The sequence below is a fragment of the Vicugna pacos genome, chromosome 10 (genome assembly GCF_048564905.1).
Source record: "Vicugna pacos chromosome 10, VicPac4, whole genome shotgun sequence".
Classification (NCBI taxonomy): Eukaryota; Metazoa; Chordata; class Mammalia; order Artiodactyla; family Camelidae; genus Vicugna; species Vicugna pacos.
In genome coordinates this window covers 68,350,047-68,360,140 of record NC_132996.1, presented here as the reverse complement: position 1 = coordinate 68,360,140, position 10,094 = coordinate 68,350,047, and positions in this window count along the sequence as shown.

Below are 10,094 nucleotides of genomic sequence, written 5' to 3'. Positions count from 1 at the left end.
CACCAGGTGAGTAGGGTGAAAGTTTGGTCCTGTGGATCCCAGGGTCCTCACAGCCCACATTCATGGGGGGCAGTAGGCCGTACAGTGGGGGAGGGATGGGCTTTGATGGCTGGGGTCTGATGCCGCCGGGAGTGGGAGATGGGGGCCCAGCCTGATGCTTCCTGGAACCGCCCCACCCTGCCTGAGCACAGTCCAGGGTTTCATGCCCTTCGAACCGCACTTGTGATCGGTATTGACAGGCGGCAGGATAATCATTAACTGCTGCCAGGGGCTGGGCCAACGGCTCAAAAGGCACTGAGCCCAGGGTGTCCCAACTTCCTCATGCCCCGAGGACCAGCCAAGCACCCAGGTAAGAGCCTTCCCTGGGGGGTCACTCCCCTGCAGCCCCTCTGCCCCGGGATGCTCCTGAGTCCAGCCCTTCTGAGGAAGAAAGGAAGGGGCTTAGGTAATCACAGGGTGACCCAAATAAGTCCCTTCCAGCCCCTGGGCCTCAGTTTCCACCTGTGGGATGAGGAGGTCAAGACTCCTGATTGGATGATAGCATCTCTGCTGCTGCCGCTGCCTCCGCCTCTGCCAAACTAGGTACTTGATCTTACTCAGGTGCCTTTGGAAGGGACTGCTGGGCTTCTGGGGTGGGGGTTGGGGTCACCAGCTGAGGTGTCTTCATTCACAGGCCCCTCCTCCCAGGCAGAGGACTCCTACCCCATCTCACCTTGACTGCATCCCAAAAGGGAGGATATCACTTCAGGGAGGTTGCCAGGCAGGATGGATCCCAAGGCCCTGCTCTGTGATCTTGGACAGGCTTCTTTGCCTCTCAGGGCCAGTTTCCACTGCTGGGATAGGGAAACATGGCCCAGTCCATTCCAAAAGCTCAGAGTCCCGGCTCCTCTTCCTCTCCAGAAGCTTTGGGGTCTCCAGAATATCCCCTAAGCCTCAGCAGGACTGGCAGTGTGACTTATCACTGAAGTCTGTTGGGCCAGAGCCTGGAGGGGATGAGAACACACTTTGCAGGAGAAACATCTGTTCCCCCAGGGCCCCTAAGCCATCTCAGGGACCCCAGCCAGCAGCTCCTTCCTCTCCCCAGTGGGGGGACAGACCCAAAAGTTGAAGGGAGGGTGGCTTCCCACCAGTGCAGGCCAGTGTACAGGATAGCCTCACAAGTCCTTATTTGCATATAAGGAACCAGCAGTGGCTCAGTTAACCCACTTGCTCAAGGTCACCCAGCTCCCAGGACTCTGGCTCTCAGGCCACCAAGGTGCTAAGTGCTCTTCCAGATGGGCAGCTGCTTATAGCCCTGCAAGAGCATTCTGCAGCAGATTTGTGTATCAGCATCTTTTCCAGTTCCCTGTTCTTCCCCTTTTCTTCCCCTCCTCACCCTCCTCTGTCCCTTTCCAGTTCTTGGCCTGCCCACTCTTCTCTTGGCCTCTCTGCCCCACTCTTCCACTTTCTCTGTCTCCCCTTCTCCCACCACCCTTTTCTCTTTCCATCTCATCTCCAGCTTTGTATGTGGGGAGTCTGGGCATTCAGAGGTCCCCTGAGACAGATGCCCAGCCGTCCCTCATTGTCCCTCTGCCCTGGGACTGCAGCAGGAAGGGTGGGCAAAGGACAGACAGCGGAGGCTGCAGCAGCCAAACCTGAACATGGGACCCAGCTCTGGTTGGGAAAGAAACGAGGAAACAAGAAACTTGGGGAGAGAGGGTGTGGGGTGATAGAGCGGGCAAAGGCTGCCCAGGAGCTGTAAATTGGAGCCACTCCTGGCTTTATGAGCAGATCTGGGGTTGAGACTGGACTTCGCCCAGAGAAGGAGTGCTGGCATCAGACTCCAGGTGTGGGCCCTGGATGATAAGGAGCCTCAATAAAAAGACAATGGACCTGGGGCCATGAGGACCCAGGGGCCCAGGTGGGTGGACGTGCTGTACTCCCCAGACTTCTGCCCAAGGGGAGATGCCAGGCGGGCAGGGCCCAGGCCTCCAGTGGGCTCCCACCCCCTGTAACAGCAACTCCATGTGGAAGTGCCCACTAGTTCCAGTGGGGCTGCTGTTATCTGGGGTGGGGGCCAGTGCCCACGGAGGAGGAGAGGCAGCTGATGCCCAGCAGGCCAGCCGGGACCTCCACGGCCATTCTCCCAGGCCCAGGATGACGAAGGGTGGTGGGCTGTCGGCAGGCTGCCAAGACCGAGTGCACAGGGCTCTGACCTATGAATTGACAGCCAGTGCTCTTGTCTCCCCTCTGGCTGCCAATTCCATAGGTCACAGGTATGTTCGCCTCAATGCCAGCCTCCAGGACCTGCAGGGGGAGGGGCAGGGCTGGGGGTATCCAGTGGGCAATGAAGACTTGCTGCCACGGTGCATCACTCAAGGAGCAGCTCCCTCCTGTCTCATTCCCACCTTTCCATTTCCCTCTTGTGAGTATGAACTGCTATAGGTCCCCACCTATACCCACTCCCCTGTGGCATGCCTCTGTGCTTTGTCCATGCTGTTCCCTCTGCCTGGAACACCCTTCCCAGCATTTTTTTTTTTTTTTGGCCAGGCTAACTCTTACTAACCAAGTTCTGTCCAAGTATTTGCTGCTTCCAGGAGGCCTTCTTAAAGCCTGCTTGATCGTAAGTGCCCAGCCAGGCACGCCCAGCACCCTGGGCTTCCCCCAAATACTGCATTCTCCCAGTATTTCTGTTCTCCCCACCGGCTATGAGCTCAGCCCCCAGCCCAAGCTGAGCCCAAGTGTGTGTTCAATAAATGTTTGAACAGATCCTGAGCCTCCATCTTATACCCTGAGGAAGAACCACCAACACTGGGTGTGGCCAAGGGGAGCCAAGGCCACAGTTGGAGTCTGTGCTGGAGCCCCCCAGGACAGGGAAACTGAGCCTCCCCCTCCGCTTGCCCCTTTCTCCTCTTGCCTGTCTTATCTCCCTGAAGCACATTCCCAACCCCAGGCTGCCCAGGCCCAGCTGTGGTGGGAGCGGAGGAGGCAGCCAAGTGGACAGGACTGCAGCCCCCACCCCTGCACCACCTTCCCACAATAGCCTCACGCCTGCCAGTTTTTTATCAAATGGGGTTGTGGGAACATTTTCATTTGAATAAAATGGTTTCTGCTGCTAAAAAATTAGAATTTAAACACTGGAAACATAGACCTAGGAATAAAGTCCAAATTGCTTAATAACAGGAACTGGTTCTTGAGCCCTTTCTGCAGGCTGGGTGCTTGTATCCATCAATCACCTGGAATCATCTCGGCAACCTTGTGAGGTAACTGTCAGAAACCTATTTGGGAGATGAGGACACAGGCTCAGAAAGGATGAGCATCTTGCTAAAGTCACAGAGCAAGTGGGACCTTCTCCCTCTGAGGACTCCATGTGGCTGACAGGCATTTGGCCACCTGTTCTAGTCGCTATGACTGCCTCACCCTTTCCCATGTGCAGCTTTGCTCTCACTGCCTTGTCAGCTCCAGATCCCTGGGCCCCCATCCCCACTGCTGACGCCCAGCTGAGATGTCCCTCCCACAACTCTGAAGGATCTACTCCCCTTCCTCGGCCTCCTTATCTCCTTATCTTGTGCAGGGTTGAGAGCTCCCTGAGCTTATCTTAATCCTTGTGCTGGTCCCAGACTTCTTGAGGGTAAAGTCCAGGACTCACTCAGCCTTCCTGGTTGGGCAGCTCCAACCTAGTAGGTATTCACCATACACTGGCCAGATGGAGGGGACTTGAACTCTGACCCTCTTGGGGCTGTCAGGCCCCAGGCCTAGAGTGCTGGCTTGCTCTGGGTTTCCCGCTCCATCTGCCTCTACAGTCTCTGACAGCTCTCAGAGACCATGTCCCAGCTTGTACAAGGTAGACCCAACTCCCTCTGACTGGTTTCTTGATCACTGTTGATCTGGGGTCTTTTCCCGACAGGCCCTGGGCCTGTGCACATCTTTCCTAGCTTGGATCCTGCTCCCACCCGTCTCCAGACCTCCAGGACACCTGCCTGCTCATTACCAGAGCCCGCTTCCTGCTCTCCCCAGCTCGCTGGCTCCCACGATTCTCTGTGGCCTCTCCTAGAGCTTTCATTACACCATGTCACCGGCACTTGGCTATTCCCACTAGCCTGTGAATCCCTGGGGACAGTGGCCACTGACTTTTTGTTTCCACTAGCCTCAGAGAATGGCTCAGAGTACCTGCTTAATAAATGCTTAAGGACTGACCACGTGGTGTAAATGAAGCTGCTTGGGGGGAGGGGGGCAGCAGATGCCTGGAGTGGTCAGCACAGTGCTCACAGGTTAGAGGTCCTCGGTAAATGCCAGCCAACGTCTTCATCACCACGCCACACATTTGTGAAACACTGTGATGCCGCCTGGCCGTCGTCGGGGTGTACATTCAAATTAACCGTTTCAACCTCAAAGAAAGGACGATGGGGGAAGGAGTGGTCGGAGTTGGGGAGATTTGATCGGAAAAGGCACCTTGAGAAAGGTGAGTTTGAGTTCAGCTTTTGCTGAGGTGACGCCCGGGAAGAGGTCGGGAGCACTGCGAGGGGAAGGAGTGTCAGGGACAATTGTGCAGAAAGGAGTAGGCACTGGTGGGCCGGAGAGCCCACTCTTCTGAAATCCTTACTCCCTGCGGCCACCAGCAGGGGGCGCCCCGGATCGCATCCCGCCAGAGCTGGGTGAGGTCGATCCTTTCCCCGCCACCTTCCCCCACCCCCGACTCCTCCCCAGCTCTGATCCCGCAGCCATCGCTCCCTCCCTGCCCCGCGCCCCGACCCCGCCCCGACCGCTCCAGACCTGCCGGGTACCCACAGCGCCCTACACGCAACTGCGGATCCCAGGTACTCCGCGCGCGCGTAGGGTTCCTGGTGGGACCTTTACAGCTGTTACGTGTGTATAAAACATAAATGTATAGTGTATATTTGAATAACTATAAAATGAGTCTGGGTAACTACCACTCAAGTTAAGAAAAAGAAAATCTCTGCGCTGCAGAGCGCCCCAGTGTGTCCTCGCAGGTGACCCCTCCCCAAGGAAGCACAATGCTGACCTTTACTGTAACCACTTCCTCCCCTTTCTCTGCGGTTTACCACCTAGGCACGCAGCCCAAAACAGAATATGCTCACTTGCCTGAGGTTGCTGTAGTTTATTATAAAAGCGGAGTCCTGCAGTTGTGTCGGGCTGTCTCCAGGTGGTTTCTGGAGCTGTAGTTTGCTCACGTTCATTCACTGCCCTTGTAGGAACAGAATCCAGTTGACTTGTCCATTTGACTGTAAATGGACTTAGGCCCTGCTAGGTCATGAGGTAGCAAATGTAATCAGGCCACACAGTGCCTGAAGCGGGGGTGTCCTATTACAGGCCTTTTTGTTTTCAACAATTAGGAAATCTTCAGAAAAGCTGCAAGAAAATTACAATGAATATCCACATACCTTTCACTCAGATTCATCAGTAGTTGACATTTTGCCACCTTTGCTTTCCCTCTCTTCCTCCCTCTCCCTCTCTCTTACACACGTACGCACATGCATTTTTTCTGAACGACTTGACAGTAAGTTACAAAGGTCATGCTCCTTCACTCTTAAGTATTTCAATATATATGTCCTAAGAAAAATGACATTTCTTACACAACTGCAGTACGATTACCAAACTTAAGCCTAGCAACATTGATGCAATGCTGTGATCTGATATGCCGTCCACTTTCTAGGGTCTCTGATTGTCCCAATGAATTGGGATCATGCCTCACATTTGGTTGTCAGGGATCTTCAGTCTTTCATCTGGAACCATCCTCAGCCTTACTTTGGTTTTTAAGACCTTAAAATTTTTGAAGAGTACTGGCCAGTTGTTTTGTAGAATGTCCTTCAGCATTTTTTTCTTCTTCTCCCCTAATTCAGAAAATTAAATTCAGTCTATCATATAAAATTTGGACAATATAGAGAAGTAAACCAAAATTGCCCCAGTTCCTTTGTCGCAAGAATACCCCTGTAGACATTTCCTGTAACCGATCGAGTTAGCTGACTTTGCTGTCCTGGGCATCTATACATTAACATTTAATCCTAGGAGGTAGCTTTTTTTAGCCCCATTTTACAGCTGGTCCCAGAGCCCCTGAGTCTTGCTAAAAATCACAGAGTCAGAAGGACTAGAACTTAACAGTGCACTTGGCCCTTATGCTACACTCTCTCTCAATAGTGGCTGGTAGTGTGTGTGTGTGTGTGTGTGTGTGTGTGTGTGCGTGCGTGCGCGCGCGCGCGCGCGCGCTAGAGGGTGTCTCAATCTCCACCCTATTGACATTTGGGGCCAGGGCTGGTTATTTCCTGGCTGTGGGGGGCTGTCCTGTGCATTGTAGGATCTTAGCAGCGTCTCTAGGTTCTACCCACTAGATGCCAGCAGCATCCCTCAAGTGGTAACAACCAAGAATGTCTCCAGACATTGTCAAAAGTCCCCTGGGGGGCAGAGTCACCTCCAGTTGAGAACTCTGAGTGTGTGTGTGTGTGTGTGTGTGTGTGTGTGTGTGTGTGTAGCCAGATCAAGTTGCATCAGTATTGAAATCTGCTTTCCCAGTTACAGTACACCACAATCACTCTAGTTTCCTTTTATTTTTTCTCTCCTGTTGCCAGGTTTTGCCAATCAAATAAATTGTTGATTGACAAAAAGACAAATCCGTTGCTGTAGTGGCCTTCTATTCCACACAACAAATGACCACAATAAGTGGCTTAAAACAACAGTCATTTATTAGCTCATGGTTCTGTAGATCAGAAGTCCAGAGTCTTGAGTGCTGAAATCAGGTGGTGGCCAGGCTGAGTTCTCATCTGGGGACCCTGGGAGGCATCTGCTTCCACACTCATTCTTATTGGTTGGCAGGGATTGGCCAGATTCAGGCCTTGCACCTATAGGAGTGAAGGCCCTGTTTCCTTGCTGGTTGTCAGCTGGGGGCTGCTCTAGTCTCCTAGAGGCCACCCATATTCTTCTCCATGTGGTCCCCCTCCATCTTCAAGTCAACAACGGCACATCGAATCCTTGTGCTTTGAATCTCTGACTTCCTCTGCCACCAGCCAGAGAAAATTGCTTTTAAAGAGCTCATGGGATGAGGTCAGGCCGCTCTGATAATCTAAAGTTAACTGTGCCATCGAACATGACCTATCACAGGAGTAAACCCATCAAATTCACAGTCCCAGGCATTATACCGGGTATGTACACCTGGGTGGAGAATTTTGGGGACATCTTAGAATTCTGCCTACCACAATTACCAAAAGTTTTTCAGGGGGAGGTCTTGGGACCCAGGGGTAGCAGGCCAGGCTGGATAAGCAGGTGATGGAAGCTTGACCTCAGCTCTGGGGAAGGTTCTGTTGCATTCCCGCCCTTTGAGAAGGCCCAACATGTACTTCTCGGAGTGAGCATGGAGCTTGGGTACACATGAGCGCTCTCATCTCTGCCACTTCCGGTCCTTTTCAGATGACCCATCCCCATGGCCTGTACTCAAGGTCAGGATGAAGTCAGGGGAATGTTCCAGCTGGGCCAAAAGGGAAGTGAGAGACTGTTGGCAGGGCAGGTGGGCTGGGGCAGCTGCATGGCCCACCAAGCTCAGAGCCACCTGAGTGGAGACTAACTTGGGAGAGGGAAGAAGGAGGTGTTAGGTCAGTGGAAGGAGCTGGAGGGTGACCTGGGGCACAATATCTGAACCCCACTGAGATATGGGTGTGAGGGGCTGGGCTTGTGAAAAATGCATTGGTCTCTGTGCCCTGGCAGCTGAGGGTGACACATGACTGGGGACGGAATTATTCTCCAGCCCCCAGCCTGTGAGCCCCATGGTGAGGCTCAGGGCAGAGCCTGGTCATGGGGGAACAGGGAATAGAGGCCACGGCGAGGGAGAGGAGCAGAGGAACATGCATGGGAGAGATGTGGGAAAGGCAAAGGACTGCACTCCCACTCGTGGGGCTAGGATTGTGGCCACTCAGGCAGCAACATCCGTATACCTTGCACGTACTCTCAGCTTCCGAGACCACAGGGACATTGGGGTTACACCCACCATTTCCCTCACAGTTAGGGGAGATCCAAAACCCTGCCAAGGGACCCCCGATGGCATCACTATAGAAGGCCAGATAATAACCGTGCCAGATAATAAGTCACTTCCCCAAAAGTCCCCAGATGCGATGTGTCCACAGCAAAGGCTTGGAGGGCAGGGCTGGGATGGCACCTGAGCTCTCCAGGGAGTTTAGGTAAAGACTGCACCCTGTGTTCACCTGCAGCTCCCGCCCCAACAGCCCCCGCAAGATGGGGCCAGAGGCCACAGGGACTGAGACACACGTTTGGAAGCCCAGCAGTGGGTGGCCTCCTCCAGCCCTGCAGTAGAGTTTCTACCAGAGGTGCTCAGAGGCCTCTGCAGCTCAGCTCTGCAAAGCACTATGTGGTCACATGCGGAACCCCCTAGCTGCAGAGCAGGAGCTGCTGCTTCAGGGCAGAGTTCACTCCGGCCTGTACCAGGGAAAGAGACTCTTGAAACCCTCGTGCTTGGTTTGCCACCAGCCTGACCCTGCAACTTCAAATGGTTTGAGTGTGGAAAGAGCACAGTGTTAAGATTTCAAAGCCCTGCTTCTCGTTCAACCTGGGTGACTTCAAGCAGGCCACTAAGCATCCCCGGGCCTCGCACTTTTGCTCATTGGGATCTGAAAGCAGAGACCCTAAGCAGCCCTGATACTCTGTCACCTCCAAGCCAGACCACATTCCAGCTCCTGCCTGACACCTGCAGAGGCCTCTGGAGCCCAACAGCCCTCCCATCTGCTGGCCAAATCTATCCCTCATGATTGCAAGGAATGTAAACTCTGCTTATGTGCAAACTTGCTCAGTGGAAAGAATGAACTATTCTTCATCCCAGGGACAAACCTATATGTTCTGGGCTTTTCTCAGCCTGATTCTTCCACCATATTTGGAGAAAAACTCCATTTTTCTTTTTTATTTTTAAGTTGTTTTTAGGGGCGTTGTAGACACATGTTTCTCTAGACCAGGCTGTTAGGGGCTTGAGCAGACTGCTTTGAGGGAAAGCAGGTAACCCCCTTGTGTAGCTGGGAGCAGTCTCTGAAGAGACCTGGTGGCACCCAAGGCAGGGTTTGGCAGTCTATGTCTGTGAATTTGAAGGAGTAGGAGATGGGCATCATTTTTGAGATGAAGGAAAATATCTGAAGCCTTCTTCAATCTTTTGCTGGGGACCCAGACAAAAACAGACAGAAAGTGAAAGAGGAGAAACCAAAAGTGAAATGGTTCATTCACGGCTTATGAAACTTTCCCACCGAACAGAAACTACCTTACACAAAAAACAAACAGGAAAGAAAGGACATGTTCACAATCTGGAGCATTACTAGATATGAAAGCTGCCCAGGACCTAGGGGCCAACTCCGTGAAATTGGGGAAACTAATTTCCACCCACTTGAGCCTAGTGAGGGAGATCCCTTTTTCCAATCCTTCAAGTCCTTGGAGAAACCAAGCATCCATACATAGCCAACAGGGGTTGGGTTTCATTTATAAATAACCCAGGAACATTTTGTTGTTTCCAATTTTTTAGGGCAGGGTTTTCCCAGCAAACAGGGCTCTAGGGAGATGTGACAACCATGGTGGGTCAGTGTGAGAGCTGCCGGGACGAGCTAGTGGAACCCACATTCAGGCCATTAGACAACCACCTCTTTCAGGATCCTCAGCCCCGGGCCCTTCCCTGGAACAGCCCAGAAATTACATCTCCGGGGTGGACCCCTCAAAGTACCATGTAGGAGATAAGTTCTTTGGCTTTTAAGGCTGGACCAGGAAGTCTAGACTGGCTCTGCCGGGGACTCCTAGTCACCAGCTGGCACACAGTCTCTGGTGACAGCCCTGCTTAGGAGTCTTAATATCCCCCTTTGAGGAGAAAGCCAAAGAAAGTGTCTCATGGCTGCTGCGTTTTACTGTGATGAAAAGAATGCTAATGAAGTCCCAAGTAAAAGCAGTAAATCAGGGACCTAAGACCGAAAGCAGGGCTGGAATTACTCATCTGCTCTCCAATGGTCAGGGAGGGGGAGGGAAAGCAATCAATTTAACGTGAATTTTTCCCCTCAGAAAGCACCGAGGCCTGATCCTACAAGGGGTGGGCAATCAAATCTCCCATCTGGCCCCCTCTGGCTCCC